At 36.8% G+C, this 26,711-nt stretch overlaps 1 protein-coding gene across 1 annotated transcript in view; it reads right to left on the reverse strand.

Moving 5' to 3' along the window:
* Positions 1–26,711, reverse strand: part of SEL1L2 (SEL1L2 adaptor subunit of ERAD E3 ligase) — a 114,444-nt gene that overhangs the window by 82,657 nt on the left and 5,076 nt on the right. Inside the window, exon 2 of the mRNA XM_044263471.1 lies at positions 10,434–10,489. The gene's annotated coding sequence lies outside the window, so the exon portion shown is untranslated. The remainder of the gene's footprint in view (positions 1–10,433; positions 10,490–26,711) is intronic.

Raw genomic sequence — 26,711 nt, forward strand, 5'->3', positions numbered from 1 at the left:
TATTTATGCTGGGCATTCACTAGGAATTGGAAGGTAGAATGGCAAATTAGACAGGGGAATCTGTCTGATCTTATGGAACTTCCATTTGTCTGTGAGAAAGCAATAACCAGTAAACAAATAAATGAACAAGTTAATATCAGGTGTCAATACATGCTATGAAAAGATTAAAACAAGGAGCTGTAAAGAGTGAAGTACAGGATGAGGAAGGGTTGGTGCATAGCTAATTTAGACTGGATGCCCAAGAAAAGCCTCATGAAGAGGTGACTTTGAAGCCAAGAATTTAATGACAAGAAAGCAGTCCTGCATAGTTAGGTGGCAGAGCATTTTAGGCAGAGATAACAGTAAGTACCAATGTTCTAAAGTGGGGGCAAATTTGTATGGTCTAGGAATAAGGCCCATGTAGCTGAATGAGTATGAGTTAAGGGAAGAATTATAGAAGAGAAAGAGAGTGAGAAGTAGGGGGTCACATCACAAGGGATATGGTAAAGAGTAAGTATTTTATTAAAGAGATAAGAGGAAGAAACCAGAGGGTTTTAAGTGACATACTCTGATTTATATTTTAGAAAGAAAGAAAGAACATTCTGGCTGACATGTGAGGAGCAGAACTGCACAGGATTAAGAGTGGGAGGGAGCAAGAAGAATGGGTCAGAGACTACTGTAGTCAACCAGGTGAGGGATGATGAGACTTGAAGTGCAGAAGCAAGGGAGGTACACTACTTAGGCAAACTTAGGATATGTTTTGGAGATAGTGCAGCTGGGGATTGGATATGGATCAGATGTAGGAATAAGAGAAAGGACAAAGTCAAAGATAACTTCTGTCTTTTGACGAGACCAGTTGAGTGGATGGAGATTCCAGTTACACAGATGAAGAAGAATGGTGAGTGAGGGTGAATTTTGGGGGAGGGAATTCATCTCATCCCACTAGACACACAACTCTATATATGGTAAGGACTCCAAACTGGTTTTCTGTTTTTTGTTTTTTTTTTTTTTTTTTGTCTTAGAGGAGTAAGTGTGAGCCATGTTTGCTTTGGAATGAGAAATGAGTATCATTCCTTGCAAATGAGAGATAGGTGAGAAGTTAAAGAAGGACTGGTGGGTAAGGATTTTTTGCCTGTCAGTGCCTTGTGTTCCTTAGGGCTAAACAAAGGCTTTCTTGCTTTCCTTAACTAACTATGTCCCTTTTTCTTTCCTGGCTCACATGCCCCCAAATAGTGACTGCTCCTTGGCACTGTGAAATACCCTAAATTCTGCTGAAAAATTTCTCTGGAAAAGAGCACATGGAAGGTAAGAGCTTATTGAAGGCATCAGTGAGGACAATAGGAATGGCAAAACAAGAATAGCTCAGCACTTCCTCATTAGTGGCCCTCGTCTAGGTCAATGAATGAGGTGTTACAGGATTGTGGAAGAGATAGCAATACGGTATGCTATCTTTGGTTTGGCAAGAGGGAGGAAATTGAATTTCTACTTCCTCCACGATATATAGATGTGGATTCTATATCTTATGTTTAGGTCACTATATTTCTAAAGAGTATGAACATTAGTGCTCCAGGCATTATCAGAGTTAAGCCAAGTTATGGAGAATGGCAAGAGGATGTGGAAAAAAAGAAGAATTTTCTTTTCAGGTTTCCCTAGGTTATTGGTTCTCAGAGGAAGGTCCCTGGAATGACAACACCAAACATCATGTGGGAATCAGTTAGAAATGCAAATTCTCAGTTCCACTCAAGGTCTACAGAAGCAGAAACTTTGAAGGTGAAACTCAGTACTATGTGTTTTAACAAGTCCTTCAGGTGATTCAGATATATGCTAAAGTTTGGAACTCTTGCCCTAGGTCATAGTGAAGAAGGTAGTCAGCTAAATTAAGTGGAATTAAAATACATAAATAAAATACAATAAAAATTTTTATCACTCATCAGACAGTGAAAATATCTATACATATAGCAAAAATTCACACTGATGTTGTCTGGATTATGGTTTTATGTATTTATTTTTTATTTATTTATTTTTAAAGATTTTATTTATTTATTTGACAGACAGACTTCACAAGTAGGCAGAGAGGCAGGCAGAGAGAGGGGAAAGCAGGCTCCCTGCTGAGCAGAGAGCCAGATGCGGGACTCGATCCCAGGACCCTGAGATCATGACCTGAGCTGAAGGCAGAGGCTTTAACCCACTGAGCCACTCAGGCGCCCCTGGTTTTATTTATTTTTAAATATTTTATTTGCTTATTTGACAGAGAGAAAGAGAGGGAGAGAGGGAGCACAAGCAGGGGAAGTGGCAGGCAGAGGGATAAGCAGGCTCTTTGCTGAGCAAGGAACCCTTGTGGGACTTGGGCCCAGGACCATGGGATCATGACCTGACCCAAAGACAGATGCTTAACTGACTGAGCCATCCTAGTGTCCCTAAATTATGGTTTTAATCAGCCATTTAAGGTATATCAGATTATTCAAGCTTTCTAGGTTGTCTTAAATGAATGTATATATATTTGGAAAAAAGAGACTGTCACTTTTGAAGTTGTAAATCTCACTGTTTTAGTAGTTTTTCTTCCTTACTGTAAGATGCTATTTATGAGATGCTTATATTGAAGCAAAGATGTTTTTAGTGATGGTCTTAGTGTTTTTCATTTTGCCTAAAGTATTTTCAGTTAAGAATATAAAAAAACTTAGAATACTTTTTCCTATTATGCCTAGAATTTTTAAAAAGATTTTATTTATTATCAGAGACAGAGCACAAGTAGGTAGAGCAGCAGGCAAAGGGAGAAACAGGCTCTCTACTGAGGAGGGAGACTGATGTGGCACGCAGTCACAGGACCCTGGGATCATGACCTGAGCTGAAGACAGACACTTAACCAAGTGAGCCACCCAGGCATACCCCTAAGATTTTAAATTTTTTTTTAAAAGTTAAAATTTTTAATATTTTTTAAATTAAAAAAAAAAAGAAATATGGCAATAGCCACCTGTAAGTTAAAGGAATAGTTAACTCTTAGAGAGAAGAAATAATTCATTCATCAATGAAAACATTTCTTTTTTTTTTTTTGGGAAAAGACAATGCTAATTATTTTATTGCGTATTTGCATATCTATCTTCTACAGTCATCAAATGACAATAGTCAAGAGCTATTCAAAGATGATTTTTAAAATGTAGAAAAATGGTAAAGTAGAAAGTAAAAGGGGAAAAATAAAATAGCATTAGTAATACTAATAATATAGTGCTAGGATGACACTTCTGACCATTGATAAATGCACTATAAGGGTACTTTTCTGAAATTAAGAGAACATTAAGATGGTGGTGGGTATTGTGGAGGGCATGTATTGCATGGAGCACTGGGTGTGGTGCATAAACAATGAATTCTAGTACACCAAAAAGTAATTAAAAAAATTAAAGAAAGAGAGAGAACATTAAGAACTGATACATACTAGAATATTTATATTCTACATTTTTACATGCAAGGAGCAGTTAATAGTTAATAGTTAAATATTTTATTTATTTGTCAGAGAGGAAGAGAAAGAGAGAGAGCACACAAGCAGGCAGAGACGGAAAGAGAAGCAGGCTCCCTTCTGAGCAAGGAGCTGGATGTGGGACTCCATCCCAGGACCCTGGGATCATGACCTGAGCCAAAGGCAGTGGTTTAACCCACTGAGCCACCCAGGCATCCCAGAAAATTATATTTAAACACATAGCCATATTAGGTATTCATGGTACAGGTTATATATAGATTATTAAAATCAAAAGGAAACCCTAGAAAACTATTTTTTGTCATTAATTTCAGCACTTTTTTCTCATAAATTTCATTAAAGTTACTGACAAGTAGTTTCTGTTCTGTATCTGATACAAATATTGCTGAGCAGTGATATTCTTTCATTTACAAATATTTATCAAGCACTTACTATATTTTAGAGACTAATTAAGGCTCTGAGATACAGAAGTGAGCAAAAAGTAAAGGGCCTGTATTCACAAAGTTCAATATCCAGAGGGAAGTCAAATATGAACAATTAAATGAACACATAATGACATAATGACATGTGATAATAAAACACATTTGGAAAGTGAAGAAGTATGCTGTTTTAGAAAGATGATTAAGAAAAGTTTTGTTTAAAAATTTTTTTGTGTTTTTTTTGAGGGAGAAACATAAGAGTACATACCTGAATAAAGTGTGTAGTGGGGGCATTGAGACCCCTGATTACCTGGTAGATCATTCTAGGCAGAAGGAAGAACAGACCCTGAGGTAGAGATACAGTTGAGATTCTAAACATATTATGGAGGCCAAGATGGCTGGAATGGAGTGAGTAATGTGGAAGGTCAGAGCTCAGATAAAGAGCAAATAACAGGTTATATGAAGTCCTGAAGGACATGATGAAGAGTTTGACTTTGTTCTATGTACGATGGAACCCATACTTTGAGGTGAAGAGACTACAGTGGCATAAGAATGTAGTCAGAGGGCGCCTGGGTGGCTCAGTGGGTTAAGCCTCTGCCTTCGGCTCGGGTCATGATCTCAGGGTCCTGGGATCAAGCCCTGCATGGGCCTCTCTGCTCAGCGGGGAGCCTGCTTCCCACCCCCCTTGCCTGCCTCTCTGCTTACTTGTGATCTCTCTCTCTCTCTGTCAAATAAATAATAAAAAAAAAAAAGAATGTAGTCAGAATCAGGGAGTTGACTACTACCATGGAGTCTCAATGGGTGACATTGGCGGCTGGTGGTAGAGTTGTTAAGTGACTGGATTCAGGATATATTTTAAAGACCACGTTATTTGATGTGTTGGGTATGAAAGAAGTGGAGAGTGACTTTTAGCATCTGGTGGATGAAGGAGCCATTTGGTGGTATGAGAGACATGAGGGAAGAACAGGTTTGGGAGTGAGGAAAATCAAGAGGTCAGTAGTTAACATGTCAAGTGTCAAATGCCTTTTATATATGCCAGTAGAGATGTCTAAGCCACATTTAGGCAATTTGTGTCTTGAGTTGAGACAGTGTATGTGATTATAGATGTTGGGAGATTGATAGAGTGTATGAGATGATGTAAAGTCAGTCTTTAGACTCTATTTTTTTAATGAGTAAAAGAAAAATAGCAAAGTTATCAGCTAAGAGTGAGGGATAGATATGTTGGATTTAGGAAAACAGGAGAAAATATGAAATATGAGATAGAAACCTTAGAATTGGGGGCAATAAATTTGACTAGGGATATGTTCAGGTTTGGAGAGAAACACTGAACGCCTACTTGAGGCTTGTGAAATTAAAATGACACTGGTTGTGTTTATTTCCAGCCACATTTTAGATAGGTACAGGGATTGAACAGTAGAAAACTATATTAAGTCAGGGTTGAGGTTTCACCACTTAATTGGATGGGGTGCAAGAGGAGTGACTAAATGGAAGGTCTATATGAAGCAGTGATTTTACATGACACTCAAACCCTTATCTGAGGTTCCCAAATCCACAAAATCTGAAAACATAAAGCTTTTTCAATAGTTTGGTGCTGAGATTCAATTTGTAGGAAAACCTGTCTGGATCTGATGTGAAGTTATTTATGTTCTTTATTTATCCCATTTAATGTGGATATTCATATGCTTGTTGCATAAAAAATAATATGCTTGAAAAAAAAATGCTTGAAAACAATGTATTTCCCCCAGTCTCAGCTAGAGGTATTCTATAATATATGATATGTAGTTCTGCATGTGTATATTATAGGAGGTATCCTATATGACACGTATGTCTGTGTGTGTATTAGTGTATTTCCAAAATTAAAAAAAGCTACCCAAATTCTGCCTCAAACTCTTCTAATAAAATGAAGAGGAGAAGACACTTCCCAATTCATTCTATGGGTTCAGTATTACCCCGATACCAAAGCAAGATAAGGACACTAAAACTACACACCAATATTCCTGATGAATATTGATGAAAAAATCTTTAACAAAATACTAGCAAATAGAATTCAAGAGTACATTAAAGGATTATACAATATGATCAAGTAGGAATTATTCCTGGAATGCAAGGATGTTTCAACATAACAAAAATTGAACAATGTAATAACCACATTAACAGACTGAAGAGGGAAACCCCCCCCACATGATCATCTCAATTAATGTAGAAAAAGTATTTGACAAAATTCAATACATTTCATGATCAAATCACTCACAAACTAGGAACAGATAAAAACTACTTCAACATAACAAAAACCATATATAAAAAACCCACAGTTAACCACATTATTAACAGTGAAAGACTGGAAGCTTTGCCTCTGATATAAGGAACAAGGCAAGATGCCACTCCACCACTGCTATTCAACACAGTACTGGAAGTCCTAGTCAGAGCAAATAGGCAAAAAAAAAAAAAAAAAAGTATCTAAATTGGAAAGAAGTAAAATTATCTCTGCTCACAGATGACATGATCTTACATGTAGAAAATTCTATAGATTCCACACAAAAATATTAGAAGTAATAAATTTAGCAAAGTTGCAAGATACAATATCAACACACAAAGGTCAGTTGCATTTGTATATACTAACAATGAGTAATCTTAAAAGAAAATTAAGGAAGCAATTCCATTCAAAACAGCATTAAAAAAATAAAGTACTTAGGGGGTTCCTGGGTGGCTTAGTCAGTTAAACATCTGCCTTTGGCTCAGGTCATGATCCTGGAGTCCCAGGATTGAGCTTGCACTAGGCCCCCTGCTTAGCAGGGAGTCTGCTTCTCCCTCTGTCCTTCACCCCACTTGTGTTTTCACTTTCTCTGTCTCTCTCTCTCAAATAAATAAAATCTTTTTTAAAAATTTAAAAAAAATTAAGTGCTTAGAAATAAACCTACCAAGGAGGCAAAAGACATACATTGAAAACTATATAAGTTTGCTAAGATAAAGAAGATAAAAACAAATAGAAAGATATCAAGTGTTCATGAAGTGGATGATTCAATATTTTTTTTTAAAGATTTTATTTATTTATTTGACAGAGAGAGATCACAAGTAGACAGAGAGGCAGGCAGAGAGAGAGAGGGAAGCAGGCTCCCTGCTGAGCAGAGAGCCCGATGCGGGACTCGATCCCAGGACCCTGAGATCATGATCTGAGCCGAAGGCAGCGGCTTAACCCACTGAGGCGCCCGGATGATTCAATATTGATATAATGTTAATAGTAGTACTCAAAGTGATTACAGATTCAATGCAATCCCTATCAAAATCCCAGTGGCATTTTTTTTCAGAAATAGAAGAATTCCTCAAAATTCATCCAGAATCTGAGGGACTCTGACTAGCCAAAACAATCTTGAAAGATAAAAACAATGTTGTAGGTCTCACATTTCCCAATATCAAAATTTTTTTATAAAGCTACAGAAATTAAGACGGCATAGTAATAGAATAAAGACAGACATGAAATAGAACAGAGAGCTAGGCAGTAAACCTTCATACATGGTCAAATGATCTTCAAGAAGAGTGCCAAGACCATTCAGTGGGGGGAAAGGACAGTCTTTGAACAAATTCGGCTGGGAAAATTGGATATTCACATACAAAATAATGAAATATACTATATATAAAAGTTAACTCAAAATGGGTTAAAGACCTAAATATAACACCTGAAACTATAAAAACTCCTAGAAGAGAACATAGAGAAACACTTTCTGATATTGGATTTGGTGATGATTTCCTGGATATGATACCAAAAGCATTGGCCAAAAAGTAAAAAAAAACTGGGCTACATCAAAATTTAAAGCTTCTGTGTATCAAAGGGCACTATCAAGAGCATGAAAAGGCAACATATGGAAGGGAGAAAATACTGGCAATTTATATATCTGGTAAGGGGTCAATAATCTAGAATATATGCAGAATTCAACAATAAAAGCCAAATTATTCTATTTAAAGGGGTACCTGGGTGGCTCTTGATTTTGGCTCAGGTCATGATCTCAGGCTTGTAAAGAGTCCTGTGAGGGGCTCTGTGCTGGGCATGGATCCTGCTTAAGATTCTCTCTCTCCCTCTGCCCCTCCTCACCCCTGTGCACCCATGTACACATGCTCTCTCTCTCTCTATCCCTCTCTAAAAAAAATAAATAAAAATAAATGAGCAGAGGACTTAGGAGACATTTCCCAAAGAAGATATAAATAACAAACAAGCACATGAAAAGATGTTCAACATCACTAAATAGGGGAGTGCAAATCAAAATGATTTTGATTTGAGATACCACCTCACACCCACTAGGATGGTTACTATAAAAAAACCTATCAACCCAGCAACATAGAAAATCACAAGTGTTGGTAACAATGTGGAGAAATTAGACTCTTGTGTACTTATACCCAAAAGAATTGAAAGCAGGATATCAAGATAGTTGTACACCCATGTTCAGAATTATTCACAATAGCCAAAAGTTGTAAGCAACCCAGTGTCCATCAATGGTTAAATGTGTAAACAAAATGTGGCATATATATACAATGGAAAATTATTCAGCCTTAACAAGGAAGGAAATTCTGACAAAAGAGGAAATTCTGACAAAAGGAAGGAAATTCTGAAAAAAAAAAAGACAAATACTGCATGACTCTACTTCTATGAGATACTAAGAGTAATCAAATCATAGAACAGAAACTATAATGGTGGTTGCTGGGGCCTGGGAGGAAAGGAGCAGTGGAGAATTGTTTCGTGGGTGTAGAGTTTCAGTTTTTCAATAAGAAAGAGTTCCAGAGATTGGTTGTACAGCAACGTGGATGTACTGACACTAATGAACTATACACTTAAAATAAAATAGTTATTTTATTTATATTTTACCACAATTAAACAAACAAAAAGACCCCCTGGATTCTGAAACACATTTGTTCCCAAGGTTTTGAAAAAGGAACTGTGTTCCAATAGTGTAGCCATCAACTCTAAGGCAAGTAAGAAGGGAAATGATGTGAATGGAATGATGAACAATGAAAGGAGGGCATGGATTTGAGGTCCTGGTGGGACTGAAGCACTGATGGAGTAACTTGGAAAGTACCAGATGGTCTTCAGAGACTTGGAGCTTAAACTTTTAGTTTGGAAAAGACGTAGTCCAGTGTAGACAGATAGTGCAGTTTTTAGAGCAAACAAATCTAAACAATGGGACTGAAAAGCTAGAATTCATGGACACCGAAATCTCTGAAAACTGGAGAGAAAGACCACAAGCTACGTTTCTGTCCTCATCTCCTGTTCTTCTCCCAATGAAAATGTAGCGATAAGGAAAGGGAAGTATATCCACCCTCCCAACTAGGATGAACATAACTGTGTTGTGGGAGAAAATGCTTGAGAAGGCTTCAGGAGAAGTTCTCAGGAGAAACCTAGATTTCAATCACAGAGAAGGTAAAGGTAATATTTGGAGAAGCATGACTCTAAGAGAGGTGATTAGAAAGAAAGTAAGGGTCCAGGGGATGGAGAAACCACCATTTTATAACCAAAGTCTTGGTCTTACTGTACATACGGCATGCAAAGCATTGCATTAGAAAAGATTGAAAGATACTTTCTTGCTTCTCTGGGCTTGGAGCTAGTTTGCACAACATGGCTAAATGCACCAAGAATGCTGAAATTATTGGAAAATACGAGACCTGTTATGGTGGCCTCCCTCAGAAGAATGGTGAAGAACACTGAAATAAGCCAGCACACCAAGTACATTCGCTCCTTCTTTGACAAAACCAAGATGAACAGATGAGATATGGGGATCTGCACTGACTGTTGTTCCTGCAGGAAAATGGTAGCTGGTGATACCTGGAGCTATACCACCACTTCTGCCATCACAGTTGTCTGCCATCAGATGACTGAGGGAACTGAAAGACCGGTAGAAGCTCTACAATTTGAAACACTGCTAGCCTTAGCACACAACAACAAAGATACTTTCTTATCTTTCACAAGCTTACGAAATCAAATTTAAGCAATATCAGAGACTTCACAAGGCTTAAAAAAAAATCAGAACCTTTTGTAAATTTCAAATTCCAATAACTGTATTTGGTACATGGTAAGCGTTGTGTTGAATGAATGAAATTTGTAATAGAAGATCTTTTAAATCTGAATGGGTTTAGTTATTCTAATTTGTAAATTGGGGATAATAACTAGCCATTTAAATAACCAGTTGACATCCTTTACAGAAATGTTGGGAGGAATAAAATGATGCAAAGGGATTTCACAAAGACTAAAGTATTAACTAACTGGAAGACATGATTGTGAATATGAATTATGAATATAATGACATAAATCAAGGTACCAAAATGTGTGAAAAACATCTATCTACTGGAATAGGGTATTTATCTCAAAAACAAGAAGAATGTGTCTGTCTAGGTGAAACAGAGAGTGGAACTGAGCACTCTTGGAACTCTGGTGAAACTGCTCATTGCTGAGGGCTGGGTTACCTTTTCCTTGTTTTTGGAGTTTTCATTATTGCTCTTGGTGCTGATTGTCAACACTATGTATAATGACTGTAGCCTAAATTTTATACTAGAAAAATATAATGGTTTAGCAAAATATTTACCTGTGTGGTGACATTTCTTTCCTTTTGCTTTTTACTATGCTTTTCTGCTTCAATATCTGCAATACAGAAAAATTTTTATAAAATTGAAGGTATTTTCTTTTTAATATTTCACTAAATCACTTCTTACTAAAATACTATTTAGTAAGCAAAAAGTAGTTTTATTTATTAGATAAATAAAGTAACTATATTATTTATAGTTAATAAGTAACTATTAGAACTCATAAGATAACTATTTAGAGAACTATTAGATAACTATTAGATAACTAGATAACTATTTCTAGACAACTATTAGAACTCTTAGGAATAATAATAGAAAATAATCTATATTTAAAGTTACCAGTAATGTTGTACAAAATAATTCCTTCATGGATAATTTTTCCGATGTAACTGGACACCAGAGAAAATCTAAATACTTTATTTATTTATTTTTAAAAAAAGATTTTATTTATTTATCTGACAGAAAGAGATCACAAGTAGACAGAGAGGCAGGCAGAGAGAGAGAGGGAAGCAGGCTCCCTGCTGAGCAGAGAGCCCGATGTGGGACTCGATCCCAGGATGCTGAGACCATGACCTGAGCCGAAGGTAGAGGATTTAACCACTGAGCCACCCAGATGCCCCAATCTAAATACTTTAATCAAGCATCCTGAAATTCATTTAATATGAAAGAGTTCTACAAATAATAGACAAATTACAACAGCAGAAAACATTCTGAGCTACAACTTAATTAAAATGTACCCATGTAAATAAATGTCATTTATTAATAAAGAATATTAAAACACAGAAAAAGAAATATAATCTTTTATATATTTATACATGGATTCATGTGTTAGAGAGATACTAAAAATTAATATAGTTGATGATATAAATATCTGAGAAATGTAGACTAGTATGATTACATCAGATTTTGAAATAGGAGGAAATTTTCATAAGCATTTTTTGTAAACAAAATTTTTTGTAAAGAAAACATATAGAATACATATGTAGTCATTGGTATATTTCATTTTTTTAAAAGATTTTATTTATTTATTTGACAAAGATCACAAGTAGGCAGAGAGGCAGGGGGAAGCAATCTCCCTGCTGAGCAGAGAGCCTGATGCAGCGCTGGATCCCAGGACCCTGAGATCATGACCCGATCAGAAGGCAGAGGCTTTAACCCACTGAGCCACCCAGGCACCCGGTATATTTCATTTTTACAAAGACTTACATATTCAGAATAATAAGTCTCTGAAAACCTGGTATAACGGCGTCACATCATGGCATGTGTACTACATTAGTAGGTCTAATAAATTTTCAATTACTAAAAAATTATTTGGTGCACTGTAAAAATGACCCTACATATTTACTGAAGTAAAACATGTATAATATCTGATATGTTCACTTTATAGACTGGAGAATTTGACTCAAGACAAATATGGATAGTCAAAATTTTGTATTTCTAAAAGTTGTGAGCTTATACTTTTAAGAACAGGTTATGAATGCTCTAATGTAATCATTGTTATATTTATTAATTTGCTATGTTTTATTCTTTTTCTCACTGATGAACTTTAGTAGTTGGCTTCACAATTCTATGTCTTTTCTGTTTGCTTTGTAAGCCAGACCTTATAGAAACTGATTCCAGGTGGTTTGATATTTAGTCTTCTGTCAAACTAGGGAAACAACTGGCAAACTCGAAATGAATGCATTAATATAAAGCATATGAAAAAATTTTAAAGATTATACGTATTTCATAAGATTATATACATTAGGATTGCTCTTTTCAGGTTCAGAATGTAAAATAAATTATGCCAGAATAAGAACATTATTATTTGTCATACTCATTTTCAATCAATATAGTGTAATGGTCCACCATGTGACTTTAGAGTTAAACAGGTCTGTATGCTAGTCTTGATTTTTGTATCTATTTCATTAATTTGTTGTTAATCTAATAAGATAATCTATGTATTTAGTACAGTACTTAATACATATCTATGTTTAATAAATGTTGGCTATACATATGATTATTATAAATAAATCTTACTTCCTTAAAGGATTTAAGATGCCTTCAAGATAATAATACATGTAAATTAGCATTTTAAAAGGACCATGGTGAAAAGCATTATTAGAGACTTAGTCAGAATTTATTAATGCTCTGTCTATAATACGACTTCTCTCTCTCTCTCTCATTTTCCTCAAACAAATTACTTAGCCTAATTATATTTGTGTATTAGAAATCAGACAATGTGACTAATATTATAGCTACAGTAAATGTCTAGTAATTTTTAATCTCCATTATCACAACTAGAAAAAGTGGAAAAAAGCAATGTGATTTGATATATCCCCATTGTTATACTCCCCAAAGTGCACAGAATAAAATTAGAGTTAGTATGCACAGAAAATACAGACGCAGAACAAAAAGTACAAAGTGTCATGTGTATTAGAGCAAGAGGAGAAAATTATGGATATTAAGTGGAATAATGTTTGTATTATACACTGGACCAGAAAATCAAGCTGTCGGTGGCCAGATATTAACATGAAAATTACAAGGCTAAGAGCAATTATCCAAGGTAGGATAAGTGTAGATAAAACTGTAGATAAAAGAATTAGTGCAAAGGGAGGAGGTAAAAGAATCTAACTGGAGGAACAAACTATTTAATAGCTTAAAACATAAAAAGAATATAAAGGTAGTTGGTCATTATTTCCCACAGAAGATGCACAACAACAATATGTTTTTTCTAAACTTCAGGCTTTTAGGTTTTCACCTAAAGAAAATGAGGTTTTGATTAGCTACTGCGGAACACATTCTGCTACCCACAGTATCTTGCACAAGGCTTTCTAGTAGGCTTTTAAATATTAACTGAGGAACATTGTCCCTCTATTTGTGTACTGATTATCAGAGGTCAGAGCCAGGAGTTCAAGAGCCAAGTGTAAGAGCCAAGGAAAATAAAAGGTTAGGAAAATAACTACTCCAAGAGAGTAGGACAGGGCCCTCGTCAAGGAACATTGCCTACTCCTGGAGCAGAGAAATCTGCCAACATGCACCTGGCTGGATTTCCAAACTGCCATGGACCTGTGACTGTTATACATGCCTCATTCCCATTTTTCAGACAGCAGTGTCTAGTGTAGTGTGGTTTTCTACTTCTCTGATACACTGATATGAGGGCATGGAGGATAACTTGTCCTTTTATTTCATAGGTGTCTGAAACTAAGAATAATTCTTACTATATTTTCAAGGAGCCTCACTGACATCTTGACCTGATGCAGATTATGAGATTATAGATTCTGAGCCTAATGCTATGATTGGATGAGTCTTGAGCAATATTAGAAGGGGGAGAATCATGTGGGACAGATGTGAATCATTGGGGTCTGAGAGGAGACTGCAGTACACTGTAATGAGAATGGCCCCCATAAGTCACAACTACTATGTTCATACCCCTTTACAGTGTGACTCTGCCTAATTCTCTCATCAAGAGATGGAGACTATTTTCCCTGCTCTTTCAATGGGCTGCCCCTGTAACGTTCTTTGGCTAACAGAAATGTGGCAGATGATATTGTTCAACTTCCAAGGCTAGTCTTTAATCCTTTCAGTTTCTTTTACCCTCTTGGAACAATGCCCTGAGACCACCATGCCCTTAAGAAGCCACAGGTAAGGGCGCCTGGGTGGCTCAGTGGGTTAAGCCGCTGCCTTCGGCTCAGATCATGATCTCAGGGTCCTGGGATCGAGTCCTGCATCGGGCTCTCTGCTCAGCAGGGAGCCTGCTTCCCTCTCTCTCTCTCTGCCTGCCTCTCCATCTACTTGTGATTTCTCTCTGTCAAATAAATAAATAAAATCTTTAAAAAAGAAAAAAGAAAAAAGAAAAAAGAAGCCACAGGTAATAGTGGAGAGAAGAGAGGCCCGGCTGTCTCAACTGAAAACAGCTGAGTGAACCTTCATGAGCGAGCCCTGGTGAGACCTCAGAAAAATCACCCAGTCAAACCACAGAGAATTATGAGATTGCTGTTTCAAACCACTAAGTTTTGGGTTATTATGCAGCAGTTGCTGACTGAAAACCTGTCTGCTTCTTCAGCCAACTAGGACTCCTTGGATAGAACTCTCAGTTCTCAGAAGCTACAAAAGGCCAGTAAATTATGCCAAAATAAATAACATATAATATACTCATAGCATTGAGAGGAGGATTCGAGGAAAATAATATCCCAGAATATTTGTCTTGAAGACAATTCTTTTCAGATCATCCTTCTCATGAAAGTCTTGATATACATTAACTCCTGGCTTTACACTTCATGTCCTTTCTTTCCAAGACATGGTTCATCTTCCTTTGACTAAACATTGGGACACTGATTAATGTGACTAAGATTCTGGAAAAAAACAAACAAAAAAAAGCAGCACTTCCCCAAACACAAAAAATTCCTCTGTATTTTATGAGGGAATCTGCCTGGGGAGTTATAGGCAAACTAAGTGTTTGCTTGTTTGTTCAAACAACATTTACAAATGGAACTAAACAGAAGTATTTTATTGATTCTCCCATGCTAGTTCTCTAAAATGGTACTTCATTCTTTATTACATGTAGTAATGGTATAAAAAAATACTAACTATTGGTTCCTTTCTGACCTTTCTTTCAGACTGTGCACAGTACATTGGCTTCTGTGACTTTACACTATCCTGGATATCCTTCTTTCTCTCAAACCTCTATTTTAGAGTTCTTCTTTGGTTTTATAACCACTAATGATTGTGTATTTCTCGGTGCTCAGTCCTCACCTCTTCTCTCCAGCATGGTCTAAGGGTTGAGCTGGGTCATCAAGGACTTTGGAGGGGACAGATGGTGAGTGCAAGAGGTCAGGAACTATAAAAGGATAATGTACTCATTCCTGAATAGGCAGCCACTTAAGTAAAGCTCTGAGAATGAAACAGTAATGACTGGAAATCAGAGTAATACAAGTCATAGGGGAATCCACAGAAGGAAGTCAGGTTGACAGAGGTGAGACACACGGTAAGAGACAAATCTGGCAACAATGTTGGTTCCAAAAACTGGAACTAAAATCATGGGAGCAGGTCAGACTGGGGATAGAAGTGTGTAGATGAATCTAAGTCACCAGAAGTGGGCACACAATGGGGGAGATGTAGGAGTAAAAAGAGTGAGTTTGCGCCTACAGGGTTCCAGAGAAAATTTTGCCAAAGGGATTTCTGTAGGGGTGAGTTTTTAGTTTCCTGTGCAAAACTGCATAAATCAGACCCTCATCATTTCATGCCTACATTCTTACAACAGCCTCCTAACAGATTTAATCATGATTGCTCTAATTTTAATCTAATTTACATCTACCCTCAGAATAATTTTCCCTGAGTACGGTTTCTAGCAAGGCACACATCTACTTAAAAACCTGTTAAGTCCCTGTTGCTTACTGTACAAACACTAATTCCCTATGTTGACTTCCAGTTTTCTCTTCGGTCAGGTTTAAGTCCACAATTATAAGTATTTTTTTTCAAATACCAATAATCTGTTTCACTAGTTGCTAATTACTATTTGAAAGTTTTCTTTTTTATTTTCTTTAATTTTAACAGTTTCTATTGAGTGGACTAGAAGTTATCTATCAAAATTTCCAATAAAAAACAACTATGATCTTAGGACATTTATTATTTTGGCTTGTGAGATACTTAGTTTGGACATAATTAAGTCTGGTATTCAGAAATAACACTTCATGTCTCCTTACTTAGCCATGTGACCTTGGATAAGTTATTTAACCTCTCTGAACCTCAGTTTTTTAGAAAATGGGAATAGCAATACCGTACCTATCTCTTGGAGTGGATGTGAAGACAGAACAGAATTAAAGTGTAGTTTTTGGTGTTTGTTAAACACACGGCAGCTAATAGATGTCAATTCCCTTCTTTTCTCCAAAAACCTCTTAACAGCAAGTGGTAATAGCATCTGTGAAAAAAGCACTTTCCTTATTGAAATAAAATTAAGAAACTATATGGTGTAAACCCTGGAAGAAAAATCTCCTACTGAATTTTACCTGCTCTTTGGCTTTTTCTCATTCTGATAACTGCTGTACCTACCACCTTCCCTTCAAAATCCTTTCCCTGGTTACTCTTACTAAATCTAAAGCAGACTGGAATTTTTAAAATAGAGCTAATAATCCCACAGATTCTGGGGGGAGTCTGCTTTGCTTTTCCCCCAGTGTGTGCTTTTTCTCTTACTTCCTTTCTCTCTCTCACTTAAACCCTCATTCTCAAATAAATAAATAAAATCTAAAAAAAGGAGAATAATTTACAGTCATTACCTCTATATAATTAGACCATTTTGGACATTATCAAAGTCTCCAAAAATAAAAAGGAAATTGCCATTTACAATAAAAGAACTGCACTAATGAAAAAGCATATTGCAATAACTTACTAGACCAATAAATACATTTTTTTAAAAAGATTTATTTATTTATTTATTTATTTATTTGACAGAGAGATAGAGAACACAAGTAGGCAGAGCAGGAGGCTGAGGGAGAAGGAAAAGCAGGCTCTCTACTGAGCAGGGAGCCCGACGTGGGCCTCCATCCCAGAACCCTCGGACCACGACCTGAGCTGGAGGCAGCCAATTAACTGACTGAGATCGTGGCTTTAAAAATGACTGACACGACGAGGCATTTAGTAATTCTTCTTTTAGTTTCCTCTGCCTAGAAATGTAAGGTTCTCAATGATCTGACCCTACTTTTTAAAACCAATTTATTTTTTCTTATACTCGGTTCTTATTCAAGTGGTGGTATCCTGCCACCCCATATGCTCCACTCATTCTTACATCCATGTCCTTTATCTGTGTACTTCTAAATTGGAATGTTTTCTCTTTCTTCCCTTAATATCCAAATTTTATTCAGTTTTTCAGCACATGTTTGTCATGTTTCAACACTGGGGCCTGGTGCCAGCATTGTTCTTGTCCTATAATAGATTTGTAAAACATACTTGTTAAAATGACTAAATAAATTTGCCTCCCTACCTACAGGTTTCCCTAGATATTTCAGCCGTAAGTAATCTCTCCCTTTTTGGAACTTCTTCAGGACTTGTGCTCTGTGTCATTCAGGTTAGCACCTCAATCATATATTAAATTTTACTCTATGGACTGTAAGATCTCCAATTGCAGAGACCACTTCCCTGTTTTTTAACTTCACTCATAGCTCCCTGCATAGTGTCTTAATTAAAACTGATGGTCGAATAAATACTTTTATTATAACACATCATATAATTCTGCTTTTGGATCTAAAACTCAACCAAACTGCTTTTTAAGTTAGTACTGAAAACTTAGTCTAAAGAGAATCTCAGGTTTGGAATTGTCAAATTTAATTATATAGCCAAAAAGACAATTTTTCTAAAGGTTTTTATTTATTTATTTGACAGCGAGAGATCACAAGTAGGCAGAGAGGCAGGCAGAGAGAGAGAAGGAAGCAGGCTCCCTGCCGAGCAGAGAGCCCGATGTGGAGCTCGATCCCAGGACTCTGAGATCATGACCTGGGCCAAAGGCAGAGGCTTTAACCCACTGAGACACCCAGGCGCCCCCACAAAGACAGTTTTTTAAAACAAAATAAGGGTTTTCCTCTTTAAAAAAACCTTCATTATTGCTGTGCTTCATCATTGCAAAAGTCTGAATTAAGTGGTTCTATTCATGAAGTTATATTACTTTTAAATCTTTATATAAGATTCTGATGTTCATAAACAAAGATGACACTTGAATGTAACATTAACATTCTTTTTTTTTTTTTTCCTAGCTGCACTAATGAATTTCTCATCCATTCTGCTCCACCATTACAAATTTACAAATTTGGGAATAGGCAGACTAAGTTAAAGGTGCTTTTAAGTTCATGTTTGTAATGCTTATGTATTTGATTGATTGAATCCAGAGAACTAACTGATCAATTGCTTTGGGAACCTGATATAAATGATTTGAGTATTGTAAGAACGAGTTTCAAAGCAGGTTTAGAACTCTTGCAGCTTTTAGCTCTCATATCTTTTCATTATCAGTGTCTCTCTGAAAGGTAAAGAAACATGAATTATCAGTGGAGCAAGATAATAGGATTCAGAAGTCTTTAATTCTAGTATTAATTCTCTTTGTAAGTGGATATACTAATTGATCTTGGTCAAGGCATTTATGCTTACCATGTCTTGTTTTCTCTAGTGATCTGAATGTCTTTGGCATTATATAGCATTACACGAAAATACTACAATATAACTTGGGGTGATTAAAAGTACTCCTTAAATAATTAATGTGGTGAGAATTAAAACTGAAAAAGTTCAGATATTTTACTTGGTACTACTAAGTTAATCAACCCAAGGAAATAACCATATTGAAAATCCCTTAGTTTTATGTATTTTTTATGTATTTTTATGTATTTTGTTATATTTGTTATATTTTCATAGAAGTATGAAAATATATTTGTAGGATATTATGTATGTGTTATAGTAGATTTGATACTCTAAATGCGTGAGGTCCAACATTTATTGAATGTGAAGATAAGGCATTAGTTTACGTGTAGGAATTCTTTGTTAATCTGTATGATCTTGAGGAGTTCTGACATGCTATAAGATAAAATCCAGAATTTTAGGGTTGGAAGGGAGTCATCCCTACAATGGTGTTACATTTAATCATTTAATGGATAGACATTTATAACATTTTCAATTACTTTGTTATTACAAATAATACTGTAATGGATAATCTTGAACATGTTTCCTGTGAAACATATATAAGGGTTTGCCAGAGTAAACAATGAGAAATAGATTTGGTCACCTGAGGAGTAGTATGCCCAATATAAATTTTAATAAATAGCAAATTCCCAGAAAAGCCACTGATTTATACTTCCACACATGGTTTATTATCCTAACCAACTTTTCAATTTTTGCAAATGTATTAGGATAAACTAGTATTTCTTTCTTTCTTTTTTTTTTAGGTTTCATTTATTTATCTGAGAGAGTGAGTGCACAAGAGAGCATGTATGAGTGGGGGGAAAGGGGAAAGGGAGCAGGAGAAGCAGACTCCCCTCTGAGGTGGGAGACTCATGAAGGGCTGATCCCAGGACCCTGAGATCATGACCCAACCTGAAGGCAGATGTTTCCCCAACTGAGACACATAGGCACCACAGGACAAAGGACATTTCACTGTTAATTTCGATTACTGGCAAGGTCACTTTGAGGGGCATTTGTATTTTCCTCTTCAAGGAATGAACTGTTCAATATTTTCCCATCTTTCTATTAGGCTTTTAAGAAAAGAACTTTAGGAGCTTTAAAATAAATTCTGGATATTATTTGATTGGTGTTTATATATAGATACATTTTTCAGTCTGTTATTAGCTTTTTACCTGGTTATGGTATCCTTTGAAGCAGAGTTGTTTTAAAATCAAATGTAGTCAAAACTATCTTTTCTTCACTTATAACCTTTGTGTGTGTATGTGTGTGTGTGTGTGTGTGTATGTGCGTGTGTGTCTTGTTCAAGGTCTTACCAATCACTTGAATACATATTTTCCTATTTTTTATAGTTTTCCTTCTACTGTTTATGTTCTTAATCCATCTGGACTTGGTTTTTTTGATTGGTATTAAGTGAAATTTGACTTTTCCTAATAAACAGACAATTTGACAATAGCATTCATTATAGTCCTCCTTTTACCCACTGCATTTAGAAACCTCCTTTCAGGTATTAAATTCTCATTTGTACATTGTTTCATTTTTAAACTCTATTTTCTTGATGCATTTGTCTATTCTTCTGGCAATACCTTAATTACTATAGATTTTTAAATTGCATATTTTACTACTTGATAGAGCAAAAACTTCTCTGTGCAGATAGACAAGCACCCACCCACATACACCTTTCTGGTTCCTCTTTAATCTTTTTAAATTATTATTATTTTTAAAGATTTTATTTATTCATTTGACAGACAGAGATCACAAGTAGGCAGAGAGGCAGGCAGAGAGAGAGGAGGAAGCAGCTCCCTGCTGAGCAGAGAGAGCCTGATGCGGGGCTCGATCCCAGGACCCGGAGATCATGGCCTGAGCCGAAGGCAGAGGCTTAACCCACTGAGCCACCCAGGTGCTCCCTGGTTCCTCTTTTAAAAACTTATCTTGGAAGGGGTGAATGGGTGGCTTAGTCAGTTAAGCATCCAACTCTTGATTTCAGCTTGGGGTTGTTGGGATTTGTCCCCTCCCCCTCTGCTTCTCCCCTTTCTCTCTCTCTCTCTCTCTAATAAATAAATAAATAGATAAAATTTTGAGAAAAAAAAAAACCCCTTATCTTGGGCATTCTAGTACAATTTCTTTCCAGATGAATTTTAGAATAAGGTTGTCAGATTCATTTAAGAAATGTGGGGACGCCTGGGTGGCTCAGTTGGTTGAGCCACTGCCTTTGGCTCAAGTCATGATCTTGGGGTCCTGGGATGAGTCCTGCATTGGGCTCCTTGCTCGGCAGGGAGACTGCTTCCTCCTCTCTCTCTGCCTGCCTCTCTGCCTGCTTGTGTGTACTCTCTTTCTCGACAAATGAATAAAATCTTTAAAAAAAAAAAAAAAGAAATATGTTGATATTTTCACTGGAACTACATTGGATTTACCTGGCATATTTACAATACTGAGATTCATTGAGGTGCATAGCCTTAATTTATTCAGTTTTCTGTTTAATGCTCTTCAGAAAATTTTCATTTTTATTACTCATATATGCCTTGTTTAATTTTTAATAAATTTATTCCTAGCTATTTTTAAATTTCTGTTGCTACTGTGAAAGGGATTTTTTCTCATTTTTCCAAGTTTTTATTTAAATTAGTTAACATACAGTGTAATATTAGTTTTAGCTGTAGAATTCAGCTATTCATCGCTTACATATAATACCCAGCACTCATCCCAAGTGCCCTCCTTACCACCCACCACTCATTTAACCCACCTCACCGCCACCTCCCCTCCAGCAGCCCTCAGTTTGTTCTCTATAGCTGAGAGTCTGTTTTCTGGTTTGCCTCTTTTTCTTCCCCCATGTTCATCTGTTTTGTTTCTTAAATTCCACATATAAATGAAATTGTATGGTGTTTGTCCCTCTCTGACTTATTTTGCTTAGCATAATACTCTCTAGCTCCATGAACATCATTGCAAAAGCCAGGATTTCATTCTTTTTTTTTTTTTTAGCTAATATTCCGTTGTGTGTGTATATATATCTATATCTATATCTGTATCTATTTCTATATCTATATCTATATCTATCTATCTATCTATCTAGATATATATCTCACATCTTCTTTATCCATTCATCAGTTGATGGACATCTGGGCTCTTTCCATAATTTGGCTATTGTTGATAATGCTGCTATAAACTTGGGGTGCATGTATCCCTTCTAATCAGTAGTTTTGTATTCTTTGGGTAAATACCTAGTAGTACAATTGCTGGATCATAGGGTAGTTCTATTTTTAGGAACCTCCATACTGTTTTCCAAAGTGGCTGCACCAGTTTGCATTCCCACCAACAGTATAAGAGGGTTCCCTCATGAAAGGGATTTTTAAAAAATGAATTTGATTGTTAAATTTTTTAAAATTAAAAAAGACATTTACTTAGATTTATCATGTTTTAAAGGTTTCTTTGACTACCACTAATTTTAGTGTTCCTCTTGAACTCCTGTTTTATTTTGCTGGATCATATTTTCCAGTGAATATTTCAGTTAGGATTTGTGGATGATAAATTTTCTGAATATATTCATGTTTGAAAATGTCTTATTTTGCCATTACACTTTTTAACGGTTTGTCAGATTATGTAATTCTAGATTCAAAATCATTTCACCTCAGTACTTAGAAAATATTTCTCCAGTATCTTTTTATACACAATGTTGCTAATGAATTTGAAGTCAACATACTACTTTTCACCTTGCAAATAACGTACTTTTTCTCTTTTTAAAAGATTTTATTTATTTACTTGAGAGAGAGCATGAGAGAGCATGAGGAAGCATGAGAGAGCACGGAGGCAGAGGGAGAAGTTGACTCACTGCTGAGTACAGAGTCTGAGGTGGGGCTTGATCTTAGGACCCTAGGATCATGACCTGAGTCAAAGACAGAAGACGCTTAACTGACTGAGCCACCCAGGTGCCCCTGTATTTTTTTCTCTTTAGAAGCTTTCAGGATTTTCTGATTATCCACAAGTACTGAAATTTTACCATCATTTCCTAAGTGTACATCTTTTCTCCATCTTCTCACTTGGCACTCAATGGAACTTAATCTAAAGATTCTAAAAAAGAGGTCTTTTCATGATCTGGGGAATTTTATTTAGTTTATTTATCTCTTCCTCTCAGTTCTTCTATTTTCTCCTTCTGGAGACCCCCTTATGTGAATTTGTAACTTTTGCATGCATCACCCATGTCGTTGACCCTTTATTTCATGTGTCATCTCTCTACCCATTTGTACTGTGCTTATAAGAGTATTTCTCAGTTTGATTTTTGAGCCTCTGGGTTGCTCTTCAGCTCCATCAATATTGGTATTCAGCCTTGAGGTTTTTACTTTTACTGTCATATATTTCATTTCATTTCCAAAATAGCTCATCTTTTATGGCTACAATAACATCTCTAAATACATCTTATGAGAATCATTTTCTGTTTTGAAGACTACAGCTGTCTCCTCTACTTGTTCTGTTTCCTCAGGTATTATGGTGTTGCACATGTGTGTGTTTTTTTGTGTGTAGGCTGACGCTTTTCTTTTCTGTGGTGTCAGTTTTCCTCATGTTGGACTTGAATTCCCTCTTAATCGGTCTCTGAATGCTGTAACAATCACCTCAGCTTCACCAGCAACTTTGTGGGCATTGAAGGATAAGCTATTGGGATGTGACAGGACCTAGTTGTCCAGGAATAGGTGCTCCTTCACTATCACTAGCCATTTGCAGCAGAACTTACATCTCTGCCAAAATCCCACCCCAAATCTCCCACCTCATGCCTTGTCTCCTTGTGAACTCAGATTGAGACCTAAAATGAAGTTGCTTTCCCATGGAGAGAACATGAATTTTCTTTTGTCAGGTGCCTGGGGCAGTACCAAGTAGAGGATTATCTTAGGTCTAGTTCTATGCTCAGGGTACCCGGGATTACCCAGGCTATAACTCTCCAGGGAGGCTAGCCTGTGGCTACAATTCTCAGGAATGTATTTTTTCCTTTTCCTTTACTCTCTGTTCTACTAAGTGTCAAGCCTCTGCAGATCCCTGGACTTACGACGGGGTGGATTTACTTCTGGGTTGCCTCTATCCTAAGAGTAGAGCACTTTATGGTCCTCGGTTAATGCTGAAAAAGTCTTATTAGACTCCTCACCTTGGACAGGTCTTGAGAATTACATTCTGTTTCCTTCTCTGTGAGGCCACTAAAACCAAAGCCCAGGTTTGCCTGGCTCAGAATAACAGCTGCTTTGATGTTCAGGTACAGGGCTGGGACCGAGGTGAGGCAAATCCTGGCCCTGCTCAGATGTTCTGTGCTTACTTCTCTGGATTCTAGAAATTCCTTACATTTTTGTCTGGTAGCTCTCTACTGTCTTTTCAACTCTGTTTCACTTAAGAAGTTTGTATAATTTGGGGTGCCTGGGTGGCTCAGTGGGTTAAAGCCTCTGCCTTTGGCTCAGGTCATGATCCCTGGGTGCTGGGATCAAGCCCCACATCCGGCTCTCTGTTCAATGGGGAGCCTGGTTCCCTCTTTCTCTCTGTTTGCCTCTCTGTCTACTTGTGATCTCTGTCAAATAAATAAATAAAATCTTAAAAAAATTTTTGTATAATTTATGGACCATTTGTTTTCAGTGTGAGTGTTGGACCAAATAACGTAGTTACCTAGCCTTTCATTACTAGAAATAAAGTGCTGCCTTCTCCTTTGCATATGGTGGTGGTGGTGGTGAGGGGGTAGGAATCAGACTGCTAGGCTGTTGTTTCCAATCAACAATCTTTACTTTCTGCTTCAGGGATTCTTCCCTTTTTCCTGAGTCCACTTGTACATTATATATAACCATATTCTCTTTTGTACATTTTGGGGCAAAAGTTTCTTCTTTTATCCATTCCATCTCCTATTTTGTCTTTTTTTTTTTAAATTTTCTTTTTAAGATTTTGTTTATTTACTTGACAGAGAGATACACAGTGAGAGAGAGAGTACAAGCAGGAGGAGCCTGATGCGGGGCTCAATCCCAGAACCCTGGGATCATGACCTGAGTCAAAGGCAGATGCTTAATGACTGAGCCACTCAGGTGTCCCTCCTATTTTGTCTTTTAGGTATTCATAATTTCTTTTTCATCAAGGGTATTCCTACTAGTTTTCTACAGATGATGAGTTGATTTTGCTTATTTTTTAAGATTTGTTTATTTATTTATTTGACAGAGAGAGAGAGAGAGCACAAGCAGGGAGAGAGGGAAAGCAGGCTCCCCATGGAGCAGGGAGCCTGATGAAGGAAGGGCTTGATCCCAGAACCATGGGATCATGACCTGTGCCAAAGGCATATTCTTTTATTTTTTTTTAAGATTTTATTTATTTATTTGAGAGAGAGACAGTGAGAGAGAGCATGAGCGAGGAGAAGGTCAGAGAGCGAAGCAGACTCCCCATGGAGCTTGGAGCCCGATGTGGGACTCGATCCCGGGATTCCGGGATCATGACCTGAGCCGAAGGCAGTCGTCCAACCAACTGAGCCACCCAGGCATCCCCAAAGGCATATTCTTAACTAACTGAGCCACCTAGGCATCCTGAAATTGTTTTTAAAACTATCTTCTATCAGGGAAGCTGCAGGGTGTATACTTTCTCCATTCTGTGAATATTCTCTTCAAGGCCAATGCTGCAGTTTTGACAAGTCTATGAGGCAGACTTAAGACTTAAAGATGTCTTAAGAAACCAGTTTTTCCTGCCTACTGTATCTCCCTGGCTGATGAACTATATAAATAAAATTAGATGGCTATAGTAAATAAATTGCAGATGCCAGTAAAATTATAAAATCAATGAAAAACTGATAAAATGCCACTGTTGGAGTTTATGTAATCATCATACTGCCAAAACAACTGGTTAAGAAGTAAATAATCAATCACCTAGCTGTTTGTTCTATACAGAAGCAAACATATGAATACTACATTTTAAAATGTTTGAATGATGGGGGTGCGTCAGTGGCTCAGTGGGTTAAGCCTCTGCCTTCGGCTCAGGTCATGATCCTGGGGTCCTGGGATCCAGCCCCGCATTGGGCTCTTTGCTCAGTGGGGAGCCGGCTTCCTACCCCCTCTGCCTGCCCCTCTGCCCACTTGTGATCTCTGTCTGTCAAATAAATAAATAAATAAATAATGTTTAAAAAAATAAAATGTTTGAATGATGGATTGAATTTTTCTATTTTTCATCTGGCTTCTTGGTAGTATGTAGAAACAGCCTGCAGCAACTAAATATGATTATGAGGCAAAAACTTAGAGCAGTCCACTTTGGAGAAGACAGACTTAGAATAACAAACATGTGATACAGAGTTAAAACAAAACTTGATTCCCACTGGAGGATTCAGATCTTACTATACGCGGTACTTCAGGGTTTTGAAAACCTGTAAATTTAGACAAGTAAGAATGTCTGCACGTTCTACCCCACAGGTGTTGGGAATGTGTTTTACAAATTTTAAAGTGTTTCAAGTGCTAATTTTAAAAATTGTTGACAATCTGGTGAGGGAGTTAAAAACTAACTCAATTATGAGGCCATGACGCATAAGAAAATAAAGGTGCAATGTGCTTTGAGGAATGGCTTGGAAAAGGTTTTTTTCTGGAGGAGTAGAACTTGAGATGGATCTTAAAAGATGAGAAGGATGTTGTGCTATAGACTTATGGTGGTGATGGGGAAGAAAACGGAATGTTAGTATATTTCTGCAGACAGTCCATCACTGCAGATAGCTTGTCTGCAGAACAGATGGAGAAAGACATGCAAGTGAGAGAGTTAGGTAGGTATACTGAGTCGCTGATGGTTTGAATTAGTTGAAACAGAGTATGTGTGTAACAGAGAAATTAGAAAGGAAGTTGGGATTTAATTGCATAGGATTTTGACTGCTAGACAAGATGTTGGATTTTATTCTGCATAAAGCAGGTGCTTGAAAATTATGATCAAATCTGGGGTTTAGGAATATTATTTCTGGTAGTACTGTATTGTGAATAAGAAAGAAGAGTTAGAAGTGCAGTCATGTAGATAAAAGATACTACAATGAGACTCTAAATTGAGACATGAAAATGCATGGATGGGAGAAACACTGTGGAACTGATAGGATTTGGCAAAGGAAAAAGGAATTAATAATTGTAAAGGATTCGGAGATTTTGGCTTTGCAGAATGACCCTGTGGAATCTGTTTCACCA

Source organism: Neovison vison, chromosome 8, assembly GCF_020171115.1.
Source record: "Neovison vison isolate M4711 chromosome 8, ASM_NN_V1, whole genome shotgun sequence".
Classification (NCBI taxonomy): Eukaryota; Metazoa; Chordata; class Mammalia; order Carnivora; family Mustelidae; genus Neogale; species Neogale vison.